This window comes from Meles meles, chromosome 6 (assembly GCF_922984935.1).
Source record: "Meles meles chromosome 6, mMelMel3.1 paternal haplotype, whole genome shotgun sequence".
Taxonomy (NCBI): Eukaryota; Metazoa; Chordata; class Mammalia; order Carnivora; family Mustelidae; genus Meles; species Meles meles.
The window spans coordinates 104108594-104125928 of NC_060071.1; the positions used below are offsets into that span (position 1 = coordinate 104108594).

General features: G+C 40.2%; 1 protein-coding gene across 2 annotated transcripts in view; it reads left to right on the forward strand.

Moving 5' to 3' along the window:
* The window catches only part of GNG2 (G protein subunit gamma 2), a 116496-nt gene that overhangs the window by 16285 nt on the left and 82876 nt on the right, over positions 1-17335 (forward strand). The window contains exon 2 of one of the 2 annotated variants that reach the window (XM_046009989.1): positions 1025-1066. The exons of the other annotated variant lie outside the window; for it this stretch is intronic. The gene's annotated coding sequence lies outside the window, so the exon portion shown is untranslated. The remainder of the gene's footprint in view (positions 1-1024; positions 1067-17335) is intronic. 2 annotated transcript variants of the gene reach the window in all.

Genomic DNA, 17335 nt, shown 5'->3' on the forward strand with positions numbered 1-17335 from the left:
AAACAGATTGGTTTTGGCCCTTGGCTTTTTATTTTTCTTTGCTGTCATTAATCACGAGATAATGCTTTCCTAATAACATTGGCTCATTTTAAAACATATGATCCCTTCCGGTCATCTGGGAATGTAATTGGTTGGGCTGAGACGCCAGCACACCTGGCAGTCTGAAGTCACAGGAGATCTTTATAGACATGGATATTCATTTGGTCCTAGGACCCAAAGTGAATTTCACTCAACATTCTCCGAAGTCACGTGGCCAGGGCTGTCCGTGTCTCTACTTCTAAACAACCTACACAATGTTAGACACTAAAGATGCTTTTATAATTCCTAAGTTGTCCAAATCTACCCTCTAAAAGGGCTGGATACACACAAGTGGAAATCCAGCTCTGTTCATATCTCCTGGAACAAGAACGTGTTCTGCCTCTGCCCCTTTGGTCCTGTTGGGAGCAAATCAGGTTAGTTCAGCGAAGAAAACTTCTTCTTAGTCATCTCACTCAGGCATCTCTGTCACCAAGAACTCTGGTTCCCTTAGGTTCCCAAGCCTACTTTATGTTTCATGTTTTCTGGCAGGCCAGGGAAGTTCACAAAGAGACTCTTTTTTTTCACATCTGCTGCTTATTTATTTATTTGTTTGACAGACAGAGATCACAAGTAGTCAGAGAGGCAGGTAGAGAGAGAGAGAGAGGAGGAAGCGGGCTCCTTGCTGAGCAGAGAGCCCGATGCGGGGCTCGATCCCAGGACCCTGTGATCATGACCTGAGCCGAAGGCAGAGGCCTTAACCCACTGAGCCACCTGGGTGCCCCACATCTGCTTCTTAAAAGAAAAAGAGTTAACACAGTGTGTGTGTCCTGGCTCAGAAATGCAAGACTCTGAGACCATCTGCCCTTAGAGCTATTCAACCGTTACCACCAAACTCTATTTACAGAAACACTCATTTGCTTATCCAGCTCTTATGTATCATGTTATTTTTCCTTTTTATTAAAAAAAAAAGAAGAAGCATTCATTTTCCTCTCTGCTTTCTCAACAGCCCAGATCTGCCAGTGAGCCTCAGGCTTTAGGAACTGAAGAGGTAAGAATTAAGGAATATTTTCTCCCAGGAGCTTCTTGAATCTAACCAGAACTTGAAGCAGAAAAAAATATCCTGACTGATCCTGTAGACGAATGCATTTAACATGTGATGTTTATCAATAACAAATATGCATAGAGGCTTTCACAAAATTAACAGGACTTCAGGATTTAAGAAAAAAAGCAGCTACCCTTGATAATAGTTAAAATCAGATGTCTCCCCAGATTTTCCCATTTTCTTCTAAAAACCTGAGTTGGAGAGCCTTGAGGTCACAGCCTGAAAATGTATTCCTATGGCACCAAACCTGATTGATGGGTTGCGGCTACTGAAGACATACCCTGTGCAAGACAGACATCACAGTAGATTAGATCAGAGAAGGGTAAGCCCTGTTCTTAACAGATTGGTTGTAGACATTGTAACGGCTTTTCCAGCAGCAACAAACAGTAATAACAAAAGGTCAATCTGATGCTGTAGGGCTTTCTTCTTAAAGAAGCTGACTTGGCTTTTGAAAAGAGCTAAAGCCATCTGAATCTGGTTGTAGACTTGAAAGGTCCTCACATTGCCGAGACAGGTGATAATGTGTTTGCCCTCCCTGACCTATAGTCAGCAACGTGGATTTTCCTCCTATTTTAAAATTTAACCTCATTAGGAAAAATTTCAAGCTTTTTCCACAATAGAATAATATCATGGACTTCCACATCCCCATCACTCAATTTCCACAACTGTCAACTCATGGCCAGTATTTTTCATTTATCCCACACCTATCTCTCTTCTTTCCCCATTGGACTATACATCAGTTGTTTGAATTTGGTTGTTGGATTTTTAATTGTTTATTTACATAACTATTTAGTGATTACAGAAGAGTGCTAATAAAAAATCCTACCTCCCTATAACCTGATTTAATTACTGGAGCTAGTCTTTCATCATGTATTTATTCAGCAAGTTTTGAGTATTTGCTAGTATTTGAAATTTAGAATCTCTGCTGTAGTGGGGTGCCTGGGTGGCCCAGGCAGTTGAGCATCCAGCTCTTGGTTTCTGCTCAGGTTATGAGCTCATGGGTTGTGAGGTCGAGACCTGCGTCAGGCTGCAGCAGGGGAGTCTGCTTGAAGCTTCTCTCCCTTTGCCCCCCCCCCCCCTCTCAAGTAAATAAGTAAATCTTTAGGGGGAAAAAAAAGAACCTCTGGTCTAGCGCCTATTAGAAGAAAGGCCTGTGTGAGTGTGCTTTAAAGACCATATATAGCTACGCCATAGTGAGGTTCTTTTGTTTAAGTACTTAGTATCTTACAAATGAGTACAGAGCCATCCTTATATTCTACCAAATAGAGTAATCCCCCTTTGTTTGTGGGGGATACGTTCCAGGACCCCCCAGTGGATGCCTGAAATTGCACGAGTACTGAACTGTATGTATTCTGTGCTTCCTCATACACACACACACACACACACACACACACACACACACACACGATAAAGTTTAATTATAAATTAGGCACAGTAAGAGATGAACAACAATAATAAAATAGAACATTTAGAGCAATGGTCTTTCAAAATATCTTACTGTATTGTGCTCACCCTTCTTGTGGTGACACATGATGATAAAATGCCTACATAGGAGAGGAAATGAAGGGAATGACATGGGCATTGTGGCGAAGCATTAGGCCGGGGATCACCTGCTTCCTTGCAGGTGACCAACGGCCACTGAAACTGCAGAAAGCTAAACCTCGGATGAGCAGGAACTACTATATCACTAATAGTGAAGATGGTCTTATAAGTATTTGATGTTCTCTGTCTGATGTTTGTGTTGTTTTCTTTCATGCTAATGAGTGGACTTAAATTGCCTGGACAATCCAGGCAGACTTGCTCCATGGGAGTTGCTGGCAGGTTGAATGGGACAATTCTTCCTTGTACTCTTCGGTATTCCTGTTCTTGGCTCACAAAAGGCCTGTGGCATCTTCCAGTCATTGTGATATCCCGAGCACCCTAAGGAGACATTGAGGACTACTGTGTCTTTGCGCACAACTTTAGAGGGGTTATCCTTTTCCATTCTCAAGCATATTTGCTCCATGCAAAATTACTGATTTCAGTTGTGCTCAGTGATTCCTTATACAAGTGGTCATGTGCTAACAAACTAAAGAAAGAAACAAAACGAAGTAGACATGTAAAGAAAAATGGTGTTTTGCGCCACTGGAGGGATTTTGAGCAAATTTGCTCTAGTACCAAATCTGTTTTTTTAAGTCTATATAGAGCAGTAAATTAAACACTAGGTAAGAAATGGTCAAATATTGGGGTTTAGAGCAAAATACTACTAAAGCATCATGCAAATTCAAAAGCAGCAGTGATGAAGGATATATTCGTTTGCTGTCGCAACAAATTATCACAAGCTTGGTTGCTCAAAAGCAATAAAAATTACTGTTCTGCAGGTTTGGTTCTGGAGGGATCTCACTGGGCTTAAAGCAAAGTATCAATAGAGCTCCCTTTCCTTCTGGAGGCTCTAGGAGAGAATTCTAGAGTTTACCTTCCTCTATCTTCCAAGCCAATAGCATTGCCTGTCTGTCTTCTACTCTATCTACATCTCTTAACTCTGAACTCTTCTTTGATTTTAAGGCCCAATGTGATAAGATTTGGCCCACCTGAATAATCCAGGATACTCTTCCCTTCTGAAAGTCCTTAATGCAAAATCCCTTTTCCCTTGTGAAGGTTAAGCATTCACAGGTTCCAGAGATTAGGACCTGGACTTATTTGGGGGCTATTCTGTCTGCTACAAAGTGAAAGAGATTAGTTATTCAGAAAAGCAGAAAGGCCTCAGGTAGCAGTGGTAGGAGTGTCTAACATTTCCCTGTGAGGGGTGGAGCAGGGTTAGGGTTCCCAGATTGCTGAAGCAAGTTCCTGTCTTGACTCTGCAAATCCTGTTTGTAGAGACCGGCCCTAAAGGCTTTTTGCTTTTCTTGGAGTATCTGGCATTGGATCTGGTGGACAGGTTGAAGTCCCACAGCTTCTTTCTTGGCTAGACCTTTTGGTACTATGGGTGTGGCCTCTGGAGAGCATGCTGATTTTGGAGTTCCTCTAACTCTGGGGTGTTTGCCCACAATGTGCAGGTTCCAAGGTCTTTGAATAGTACCAAAGAAATGGGAGATTTTTATTTCATGCTGTTATGTCTGCCTGTCATATTATGTTATATTTATTAGGCTCTAAAATGTAGAAATTGGAGGAAAAAATAACATAATATCTTAGAACCTCACTGTAGTGGTATTTATTATAGCTAATTTCAAAGTATGGTTTAATTTCCATCATATATCAGGTAGGTCATCCCCACAAAGTAAGAAACCATTTCTTGCCTCATGAGTGAAATAGATCACTGGGTTATTTTTTGAAAAACATCTCTGGAGTAGAATGTTGCTGGAAATTTTTGTTGGAGATTTTCAGCTATTTCTGTAGCAAGTCCCCTCTCTATCCACGTCTAGACATTCCAGCAATGCAGATCTGAAGACCAAACCTAGGATTAGCAGTAAGCAACAAACCATCCTGATTTGTCTAAGACTGGAGGTTTCCAGGGACACAGAACTTTTGGTGCTAAAACTGGGCTAGTCCTGGGCAAATTGGTCACTGCACCAGATGGCTAACAAATGGCTCTAGAGGAAAGTAGCTGTCATGACCATGAATTGTTAAAATAGAAAATTTTTTTTTAAAGATTTTGTTTTGGGGTCACCTGACTGGCTCAGTCAGAAGAGCAAGAGACTCTTGATCTCAGGGTTGTGAGTTTGAGACCCATGTTAGGTGTAGAGACTACTTTTTAAAAAATTAGATGAAATAAATAACTAAATAAAGATTTTATTTTAAAAGTAATCTCTACACACATTGTGGGGCTCAAACTTAAAATCCTGAGACCAGGAAAGTAACTCACTCCACCGACTAAGCCACGCGGGTGCCCCAGAATAGAAATTTTGATTGAACTAGGAAATGACAACAACCCCCAACGTTTGGGTTGAAGATAGGAGTGACTCCAACTCTTAGAAAGTCTGTATCCGCATTTACATGTTTGCTCAAACCAACTTAAAAAAAAAAAAGACAAACCCAAAAAACACTGACTGTGAGATTCAGCCCTAAGAAGAACCTGTGACATTTAGGAAGTGTTACATTCCATGCCCTACCCTTTCAGTTCTCCAGTATTATCATAAGCACCTTCCTACGAGATGCCTTCCGTGAACACATCTTTAATAACTTTGTCACTGAAGTGACCACAGTATCTCACCACATCTTTTTCTCAGCATGTCAGCATGTTTGGAAATGATAAAAACCGAAGTTGGCCAAGGCAGCACAGGGTTCTCTCTCTCTTAGTTTGAATCCTGTCTTTTGTATGATGAAATGGGACTTTCCCACCTAAGAGGCAGCATAGACTGTCCAGAAAGCGGTAAGTATTAGGAAGATGATCTTGAAAGCCTGAGGGGAAAGGATTGGAATGGATCCTGTCTTGGCATGTTACGCAGCTCTGGAACTTGGTGCTTCCTGACCTTCCACGTGGACAGTGTGAGCTGCTTGCCCAGATCTAAGTAGCTGCCTCTGGGTGAAGACGTGCTCAGCCCTTCCTCCCTTCCATCATACACTGCCCTGTGTTAGCCACAGCAAGCCAGGCCGAGAAAACGGGAATACTGAAGGTCCTAGGGTCTCACTTTTTACATTTCTGTGACCTTTATTTGGATATTTTTGTTCTTTAAGCCACTGGGACAAAGAGGACTGCAAGAACAATGAATGAGCTTCCCCAGAACAGACTTTTGACTTTCAGAAGCTGACACTCTTTTTTCTTTCTTTCTTCTTCTTTTTAATGTATTTAATTGTTCCCTATATTCCAAACTGCCCTAGTTGGTAGGTATAAGGAATTCTTCAATAACCAGCGCGCCCCCCCCCCCCCCCCCAACCACCACCACCAACCACTTTCTTTTTCCAAGATAGATTGAGCTCTCTCAAGTCATGGAGGTTGGTCTGGGTTTCTGACAAGGATAGGTCTTGGATAGAACTGTGGGTTATTTGAGTATCTTCCTCAATCCCCTTTTTGGGTTCCTTCCTTCTAGGACAACCAATCCTGATTTCGTTTTGTTAGCACTAGCATCATTTCAGCTTTAGACCTCTGCTGTTTTTTGGTGAATCAAACAAGTTCCAGAAGAAATGAAAGCGTACCCAATCAGTATGCTGCTATTTAAACCCAGATTCTTTTATTCTTTGCCAGCGAGAAATTAGAGAGTAAATAAATAAGAGGTCCAAATGACTACTCTGGGTGCATGGTTCCTTTGGGAGTAATAGAAATTGTCTTGGAACTAGAGAGAGGTGATGACTGCACAGCATTTTGGAGGTACTAAGTGCTGTTGAACTGTGCACTTTAAAATGGTTAATGGTTAATTTTCTGTTATGTGAATTTTACCTAAAAACAAAACAAAACAAAACTGATTGGATTTCAAGCAGGGGGTCGGGGAGGAAGAAGACTGCTTCTCCCTCTCTTTAAATTCTGGAAGAAGTCTGAGCCATTTTAATGCACTCGTGTTAAGTTTCTAGACCAAAATTATTGTTCTGTCCTGTCGCATTACTCAGAGAAGATATTTAGACATTAAAGTGTCTGCAAGGCAGCACTGATGAAGAAATGCTCCAGGGGGCTGAAGGAGGGACATCTCTGAGAGTTAAGACACTAGTTGTTCATTACGATGTACAGTTTTTGTTACTAGATTATAGACTGGCCTATACTGGCAAAGCTGCTCACAATAAAAATTTGTTTTCTAAGTTGAGCCATTTAAAACTCTGGACAGTCTTCTGACGTTCATGGGATAGACATTGTGTCAACTAGGTTGGACAATTTTTTAATATCCTGTAGTTGCAGACTGCAGTTGGATATGATCAAGATGGAAAGAGCCCAGATGTGATAACTTTAATGAAATGTGAGCAAGGTAACAAATTTCAGATACAGAAATTCTCTTTATTAAAACATCTCCTTTGACGTCCCCGGGAGCTGTCACATGACCCAAGTCTCATGGGGACTTGTTTTAAGGGATGCTTACATAAGGGCTCACACAATCCTTGGTTTAATTATGAAGCTTTAACATTTTTTAATTCCTTCTAGATTTAGAGGCAACCATTTTGACCTTTCTGCAGAGATGTAACTAGGCAACCAGTAACAGGACCTGGCCAATACATAGCATCTGAACTTCTTAGCCATTGCATCATTTAAAAAAATACCATTTAAATCCGTCTTTTAGCTCTGGCCTGTGCTGCCATGTAACCTTTCATTTCTTAGAAAATATCATGCAAACCCCCAAATGTAAAAGAGAATGATTCCTAGAAGCTCAGCAGCCTCCGAAGTTCATAGGGAAGTGTGCCTATAAGAACAGCAGTAACAGAACTGTGAGGTCGCTGCATGCGCTGTGCTTTATAGTTGGGAATTAAGAAGGTAGCTCTCACGTTTGGTGTGTGAAGGTGTAAGAGTTTAAAATCATATCCTCGGCAGGTGGCAATGAATATTCCTCACCGTATGATTAATGGAAAACATGTACAGTCACAGAGATGAAAGCTGACTTTTATTCTAATGATGTTGATTTTACTGGAAGGGTGGTAACTAGAAATACCTCGTTTGATCAGTAAATGAGAACTCACTGAAAGCTTTTTCTGTGTCAGACCCTATGCTAGGTGTATACTGTCGTCCTCTTCTGTGATAACCATGGTTTTAATTTAGTTTGGCGTTATGAAAGGAATAGAATAGAAAGGAATAGAGAATATTCAAGCAGTCAAGACAAACACAAATGAAAACTAGAAGTTTCTTTCCAAACACTAGTTTCTAGCCCCACCCCCTGGAGGCGACCACTGTTAAGAGTCTCTTGTGTGTCTTCCAGAAATGTTCATTTTTTTGGTTAATCAGTATGGAAAAGGTGAGTCTAATAAGTGCCACTAAAACCATCTGTTAGTAAGCTGCTCTTCTGGACTCAGTCTTTTAATTTGGAGATGCTCCTTGAACTTCTTTCTGAGTCGTGCATTTTTGGAAACTGAAAAAATATCAGCACCAAAGTGATGCCAGTAGAGCATAGTGGGAGGGAGGACTACACTGAAGGATGTTACTGTGTAATTTTAGCCTCCCTTAAATTTACATTTACAACTTTAGTAATAAGCTTTCAGGTAGTTCCTTATAATTTTCAGAGTCCTCTGGAGTACATTATCTCCCTTGATCACGTTGATGACCCCGTGACAGTTCTCAGAGGATAAGTAAGTTGCCCATGAGCCCAGCTGACAAGGGAAAGGATCAGGACTTGAACCTGAGTCTATTCTGAGTTATATCCTTGAGCCAGACTACACTGGTAGCTGTGAGGAGCGGAGAGACCTACAACCCCTTGGTGGCTCCTGCATGACGGGCTGTGCTGTAAAGTGGATGGCGGCCGGACTTGCGCTCGGAAGATCTGGGTATGGTGTCATTCTGACTCGGCCCCGGGACAATGTATTTAATGCGGTACATACAAATTGGGGTGGCTGGCTCACTGCTTACAGTTTCTTCACTGACTCTGGCTATTCCTGTTTTGTTTGTTTGTTTGGGTAATACTGGCCACAAGGGTGGGGACTTGACCCAAGCTGGGGAAGCCACAGTATTTCACACCCAGACCACAGAAGGCGGTTCAAAGGGTGGACGTGACCCAGCAGGGGCCAGTAAGTTCTTCCTCTGGAATATTCCAACGCAAGTGGAGGATGAGGTCTCATCCTTCCTCATCTCAGGCCAGTAAGAGTCACATAAGGCCATGTTTGAGTCTGCTGAAAAAAAGTTTGATGCCCAGAAAGGAAACAAATGAGAGAGACAGATAAAGGGAAAGGAGAGCACTCGCTAACAATCGGAGACCATGAATTTGGTTGATGTGAGTCAATACATTTCCATTTCCATTTTTTACTTAACCTAATTCAAGTTGCTACAAAGAGCTCTGAATGATATCTCCAGGTCTGTTTTCTCACCGGTAAAATGGGGGTTATAATATTCCCCCTGACTATGTTGGAACTGCTGTAAAGATTAGTTGAGATAATGAATTGGAAAACACTGTAAATTGTAAAATACTGTACAAATGCAAAGCAGTATTATTCATTGATACGTTGCATTGACTTAGGGAAAATCAAAAGCATGAATTTACCACTCATTTTGAAAATAAGTAGTGAGAATGTTATAAGAGCCATCTGGTGTTATGCAAAATTAAATGGAAGCTGCTAGAGTCCTCCCCAATTTTTTTTTTTCTTTTTTATCTTCTCTCAAATACTCTTTGAGTTCTTATAGGCGCTCATAATGAATACAAAGATAGAGCTTACCTTGCTGGCTCAGGTTAGTTCAATGAGTTTCCCCTCTTGATCTGTGGCTGTAATCTTTAGCAAACATGAACACACCCATGCACGTGCACGCACGCGTGTGTACACACACACACTCAAACCAAACAAAAATAAAACCCCAACAACAATAGTTAGCTCTTTTTTACTTAAAAGATTTGTGCTATGTGATATTTTGCCTTCATTACCAAAAAATTGTTAAAGAAAATCAGCCTTAAAGTAGTTATGCAGTGATTCTAGTTAAAGAATTTTCTTTATTTGGGAATAATACAGTCGGATTAATTCTGGAGACCAGAGGTTAGTTGTTTTGGGCTTAGATTTCCTTAATGGACTTATATCTTTGATATAAGCTTTCAGTAATCAAAATCTGTTTGAGATTATAATTTATGTCTGACACAGAGGCATCACTTCACTTTTATAGCATTTTTTACTATATATGATAATACTTCTCAATGAAGGAAAACAGATGGTACCTCTGAAATCTGCTCTCTTTCTTAGATTTGCCATTTAGGCAGTTTTTATTGTAGCAAACATCTCTTTTTCGTATTGATCGTAAGACTTCCCCAGAAGTGGTTTAAAGTCTCAATCTAAGTAATATATGCAGAGATGTTGAAGGCGCCATGGAAATATGATTTGTAAGCATGAAGGACGATGGAGCAACCTGAAAATGTTTTACATCTCTCACATTTTAAAATCTGAGAAATGTTGGGGAGGGTATGTGATATGGTGAGTGCTGTGAAGTGTGTAAACCTGGCGATTCACAGACCTGTACCCCTGGGGCTAATAATACATTATATGTTTATAAAAAAATAAAAAAAAAATTACTTAAAAAAAATCCGAGAAATGCCTCTGCCACCTTTCCTGTGCTCGTAAATCTTGTGAATATGTCTTTGTGTTACATGACCGCTGGTGCAATAAGTTTGAATCAGTGCTGTTTGAGCTCTCCATTCCACATCTCTCCTAGCGATTGTTTATTTTTGCCTGGGCTTGGTATCAACCCCACGAATGTCAGTGTTTTCATATAAATCGAAGACTTGGAGTTAAGTTCATTTTCTGAATAAGGCATACTCTTAGCCCTCAGAAAATGTCTGTTGTACTGGAAACATTTGGCATCCTCAAATTGGTTAATTTTAGGAGAACTTAATAAAGAGAATATTTACGAGGACATGGACAGAGTTTAGGGAAAGTGCACTTCTCTTGGGCTCCTTTACTATTACGGGACTGAAGGGATGAGGGTGGGGAGGAGTGGCCTCCTGAGAGAAGCTGCAGACTCCAGGAAAGGGGTGGAGCCAGATTATAATGACCCTGGAGGCAGGGATCCCAGAAAACCTATAAGCTGAAATGATCCTTTCTCCCTCTGAACTGCTTACGCTCCCCATTGGCCATACCCAACTGGAAGACAAAGAACAAAGAAATCTGCTGCTGAATTCATCCAGTTTAGTTTTCTGAGGCATAGAGCTTGGTGGAATGGGATGGAGAATGGGTCTGAAAGGGCAAATGGAAGATATCTAGCATAGGGAACCTTCATTATGAAAGTCTTGCATGAAAGAAATGGCATTCCTTCCTCCCCCCAATTTAGCTATCTTATCCAAAACAATTGTTTTAACCAACTTGCATTTTTTTTTTCATTAATTTTACTTACTCCAGGGTATAGCCCATGATCAGAGGGGCCCAAGCACAATGGTAGCATTTGGACAAACTTCAGCTGTGAATGTACATGGTAGGGTGATCTGGAGGTTGTACAGAGGTGAGGAAGTGGCTCTGGTGTTTGTCCCATACAGAGAGGGGATGGCAACCTCAACCTAGAGCCCACGTTTAGTGCTAGGGGTGGCCAAAAGCAGATAGACACCTCAGAGCAACTTTGACTCGTCCATGTTCTTGGACCTCCCATATTCAAAAGTGGAAACTATGGTCCCAATGAAGTACAATGCTCAGCTAGTGAGTTGAGTGACTAGTTTTGTTTTGTCCAGCTTGCTTTTAATCTCAGATGAATCGTTTTCACTTCTTTGACCCAGGGACCAGGATTACTTCCTTGATCTAATCCAGATTAACTACTCTGATCCACTGAAAATGAATAAATCAACTAACTCGGACAAATACCCGTAATTGGAGAAGTATTTGTGGGAGCATACCATGATAGGCAAAAGAAAACAAATTTGGAACACCACAGTAAAGCATGAACCTCTTCTGTGGGCCAGAAAGTTCCCTGACTGGGGAAGTGCTGGGACCCAGAAATTCCAGAAAAAAGAGTTGGGTCTGTAATACGAACAGTGACTGGCAGTGTGGTAGAGAAAAGAAGGTGGGTTTGGGGGTTAAGATTAAGAGATCTCAGTTTAATACCGATGGCAGGAACCATGGCAAATTATCGAACTCTCAATCTCAAGTTCCTTTGTGCATAAAATGAGAATAATTTGACTTGTTGCAAAATTAACTAAAACCACATATGCAAAACAAAGGCAGTTTTTTTTTAGCACAGTAGTCATTCAGATACTTTTTGGGGGAGTATACTCACTTTTTAAAAAAGTTTCTTTACAGCTTTATTGAGATATTACTGACATACAGTAAATGGTACATACTTAAAGTTAATGAGTTTTGAATGAAGACACCTGTGAAACCATCACTACAATCAAGATAATGAGCATTTCCATTCCAGAGTTTCCTCATACCCAAATAACTGTCTTTTCTTCCCATGCCCATCTCCAGGCAGTCACTGATCTGCCTTCTGTCACCCTAGAAGAGTTTATGTTTTCTAGTATTTTACATAAATGCAATCATATTATGTATTTTTTCTGGCTTTTGCTCAGCATGATGGCAGGAGACACATCCTGGTTGTAAGGACCAGGAATTTGTTTCTATTATTATGGAGTAGTATTCTGTTGGATTGGTGTGCCACCGTTTGCTCACCCACTGGGGGTCATGTTTTGTTTCCTTTTCCCTTCTTCTTTCTTCATTAATACTGTAAGAAAAAACTTTCACATATTCCATGTTACCATAGTTGACCTTTTCTTTGATATCCTCTGGGAGTAGGATGGCTACTACAGTTGGGTATAAATGCAGATAGAACAGTAATTGTGTTTATTAATCCCCGGTTTAGGTTGATTCTGAACTGAAGCTCAGTTCCTTCTGCTTCCTCGGCTTTCTTTTGCTTTTTCACAGAAATAAGCAACCCAGAGCATACAGCCCAAATGTCCATCAACCGATCCCTGTATGAAATTGCAGTGTATCTATGCAGTGGAATGTTATGCGCATAAAAAAAGACTGAAGTACACATTCATGCTTACAGTGTGGATAAACCTTGCAAACATTATGCTAAGTAAAAGAAACCAGACACAACAGGCAACATGTTATATAGTTCCATTTATTGAAATGTCCAGAATAGTCAAATCCATAGAGACAGGAAGTAGATTAGTGGTTAAAGGGCCTGGGGTGATGGAGGGGGAAATGGGGAATGACTGCTAATGGGTATGGGTTTTTTGGGGGGGAGGATGACAAAAATGTTCTGGAATAATAGTGGTGATAGATGCATAACTGTGAATATTCTAAAAGTTACCACGCTGTATACTTTAAAAGAGTGAATTATACAGTGTGTATTATATTTCAACGAAGCTGTTATTTTAAAAAAGCAGTCTGTAAAACTGCTTGGAGAAAAAAATTCAACAGCAGCCATTAATTTAATTTCCCCCTTTCTAAATAAATTTGCTAACGAAAAACTTAAGGCTGTTTTCCTTATTGATCATGCTGCACCTGCATTTCCAGGTCTTGAGCACCACATGGAACTTTCTAGCATTAGGAATTAAAATGTCACGTCTGTACATAAGTCATATTTTGGAGGTGGCTCAGTATCCTACTGTTTTGGTTTACTTGAGATGATAAGGGGCCTAGGGCTACATTGACTTTTTTGTCTTTTCCTTTCCTTTTAAAAATAACATGTGTTCAATTTGTCTAATCACTTTTTCCCTTGGCCTCTGTTAACTAGATGCAGGATATCCTGTCAATAAAGCGTCTTAGCTAAATCAGAGTATTCACCAAGCTCCCAACAGCAGTAGACAGAATAGAGTGAGTAAAGTCGAAGTCCAAATATTCAAAATAATCCTCGGAAGGGAAAAGAAGCTGGTAGCTCAGAGTTTGTAGTGATTCAGTCAGAGGTATAACTTTGATTTGGAGCAGCTGTAGAGGATGGGAATCAAGACAGATTTCCTCCCTTTCTAATTGCTTTCCTTTACCTGGTGAAACACCGCCTTATTTAGAATACCCTTAGCTGCCCCACTGCTGTGAATCAGGACTAACACTGTAATGTCTGGAAATAGAGCTCCATGTGGTCTGCTCTCAATAAATCAGTGTTTCCTGGGTACTCGCAATTTGTAGTGGATAAAAGTCATTTTTATCCTACTCTTGGCAATCTTTTTTTTTTTTTTTTTAAGATTTTATTTATTTGACAGAGAGAGAGAGAGAGAAGGCACAAGCAGGGGGAACAGCAGAGGGAGAGGGAGAAGCAGGCTCTCTGCGGAGCCGGGAGCCCCATACAGGACTCGACCCCAGCCCCAGGGATCATGATGACCTGAGCTGAAGGCAGACACTTAACCAACTGAGCCGCCCAAGGGCCCCTACTCTTAGCAGTCTTTATAACCATGGTTTGAGTATTGGTGTCATATGCTTTAAATCATAACATGAATAAAATATGAACCCAGGGTGAAAGTAAAACCTATGGAACTCTACTCAGCAACGTTGCCTTTGTTTTTTGCTGTAACTTAGCAAAGGAAGTTTTCCCAAGGTGTCATGCTGTTTACCTGGGATTTTCTGTGATATTCTGTCCAACCTCTGGTGCACTACAAAAAAATTGCATAAGAGAAATTTCTGTTTTACCTTGATTCTGGAAGAAGTGGCTCCCAGGGATGTCCATCCATTTATGGAGTATATCCATCCATTCTAGAAATATATATTGGATTATATTCTATATATCCTTTCTAGAAGTATATATGTAGGCATAGATTATATCTCTTCATTCTAGAAATATGTCTGTTCATGTATGTATTAAGCATCTTTAATGCAAAATATGCCAGGAAGATGTTTAAGTGACTTCTCCAGTAGTAGGACAGGCTTTGTAGGCATAAGCAGACATTGACCTAGATTTCTCTGTGGGTGTTCACATGTGCATGAGTGAAAGATAGCATACGTCAGAAGAATGCATTCACATACACACACACTAAAGACTATTAATAAAACATGCACACATACGTTTCCCCATCTTCCCCCTCCCTACTAATTTTATTGCTAAGTATCACTTTTGAAGACTCCCATTTTCCCATCATTGTTCCTTTCCTTTCTCCCCATTCCTAGAAAGCCATGCTCTGGACTTTTTATCATTCCCCTGCCTTTTTTTTTTTTTTTTTAAATTTTTAGTGTTGCCTGTTCCTGAAATGGATTCATGCTTTTCTGTCATTCGGAATTTATTCAAGATTATGTTTTGAGATTCATGCAGGTAGATAGACGTAGCTATAGTTATTTTTACCACTCTCAGGTATTAATTAGTGTATCGATACCGTTCTTGCACTGTGTGACATACACCATACTTGATCCATTCTACCCATTTTGGTTGCTTCCAGCTTCTTGCTTTCATGAAAATGCTGTTCTGTACCCTCTGTCCCTCTGTACATCTGTCCTAGTTGTCATCCAGGAGTTTTCTGGGACATGTGCATTGGAGGTCAGTTGCTAGGTCATAGAATATGCAGTGTTCAACTGTATTAGGTAATGCCATATTGTTTTAAAGTGGTTACACCAATTTATTCTTCAGTAGTAGTGTAAAAGTGTTTCTGTTGCTCCCTTTGTGGATACTTAATGTTCTTTGAATTTTCATTTTTACTAGTCTTGTTGCAAATGTATTCTGAAATTCTTTGTTTTAAATAACAAAGAATTGGGTGGGGGTTTTGATTTGAACTATCTTGGTGAAAGAGACAAGGAAATAAATTGCTTTTTGTTTGCTACATTTGATAAAGTTAAACAGACCATTGCTATAGGGGCACCTGGGTGGCTCAGTTGGAGTGTGTCCCTCAGGTTTATGTCATGATCCGGGGCCCTGGGATCGAGCCCCACATGTCGGGTGCCCTGCTCAATAGGGAGTTTGCTTCTTCCTCTCCTTTTACCCCCCACCTCCCTGCTCGTGCTCTCTCTTGCTCTCTCTCTCTCTCTCTCTCAAATGAATAAGTTTAAAAAAAAGAAAAAGAAAAAGATCATTGCTATAGATTTTGCCCCTCGATATAGTTGTTCAAGTAATATCCAGCCTGAGTATCTTATTTCCTTGCTATTTTTTTCTTTAACTTTTTTCTTTATTTGATATTTTTAATTTGCAAGTTTAAGTGGTAAAATAGTGCAAAGATGTATGAAGGGTTGTTTATTCACCCTTTGCTTCCTTATCTCCTCCCTTCTCCAGATAACCAGGGTCAGTGCCCCAGGCTGTATCATTTCACATTTTTTTCGTGCTCATACATATGTAATAAACATACGTTAGATTGTGACCTATGGAATTGCCATTTTATTAGCTCAAAAGCAGTTGAATATCAGTGATTTTGTATAGCTCCATCACACACACATATCAGTAGTTTATTACAGTGAAATAACACACATGTGCATACTGTGGTTTTGAAGATTTCAACAACGTAACTATTACCGTCAACTATGTTTTACATGATAAATGTCACAGACCTTCATGCAACTCATTGGTATGGATCTGATGCACTCATGTTAGTGAGTGTGTAGTGTTCACTGCACTGTCCCCTGTGGAGAGAAATTAACCTTGTCTCCCTTGGTTGTGGTTGTATTTCCCTGGATGAATATGTCTTTATACACCAGTGCTTCACTCTGGTTGATTCCCAGGGCGGAGGTATGGGGAGGAGTGTTGTTGAGTCAAAGGGGGATATAGATCTCAAATTTCAAAATGCGTTACCAGATTTCTTTCCCAAAGATTTTACAGTTCAGGCTCCTCCCAGCAAGTATGAGACTGTTTGTTTCCTACATTCTGGTGACCACTGGGTATTATTATGCTATTGAGTGAAGAATGCTATTCTATTTTAATTGATATCCCTCGAATTTTGGTGAGGTTGAACATACTTTCATATGCTTTTATTGCTCTTTTGCATTTTCTTCTGTGAATTTTCATTTCTTATCTTTTGCCCATGTTTCTATAAAGGTATCTGATTCCTCGGTTTGTAGGTGGCTTTTTGATTATTACCCATAGTAAGATTTTTGCTCTTCATGTTGTAGTTACTTATTTCCTGGTCTCCCATTTGCCTTTGATTTTTTTTTTTTTAAGTTTTTATTCATTTATTTGACAGAGAGATGCTGAGGGAGAGGGAATACAAGCAGGGGGAGTGGGTGAGGGAGAGGGAAAAGCAGGCTTCCTGCTTGAGTGGGTGAGGGAGAGGGAAAAGCTGGCTTCCTGCTGAGCAGGAGCCTGAGGCGGGGCTCCATCCCAGGACCCTGGGATCATGACCGGAGCTAAAGACAGACGCTTAATGACTGAGCCACCCAAGCTCCCCATCATTTGCCTTTGATTTTGTTTATATCTCTTTTGCCATTCAAAAAAAACCTTTTTTTATATTTAGTCACATGTATGCATGTTTTTCTTTTGGTTTCTTATTTTGCTTAGGGAGGTTTCCTTTATCTAAAATAATACAAATATTCTCCTAACTCTTATTCTGATACTTTTACTGATTTATTTTTATATGCATATATTAAATCCATCTGGGATATATTTTGTATATGGTGTCAGGTAGGAATATAATTTTATGTTCTTTCAAATGAGTATTCAGTCTGATGACACCATTTATTTTAAAGATTGTATTTATTTATTTGACAGACAGAGATCACAAGTAAGCAGAGGCAGACAGAGAGGGAAGCAGGCTCCCTGCTGAGCAGAAAGCCTGATGTGGGACTTGATCCCAGGACCTGAGA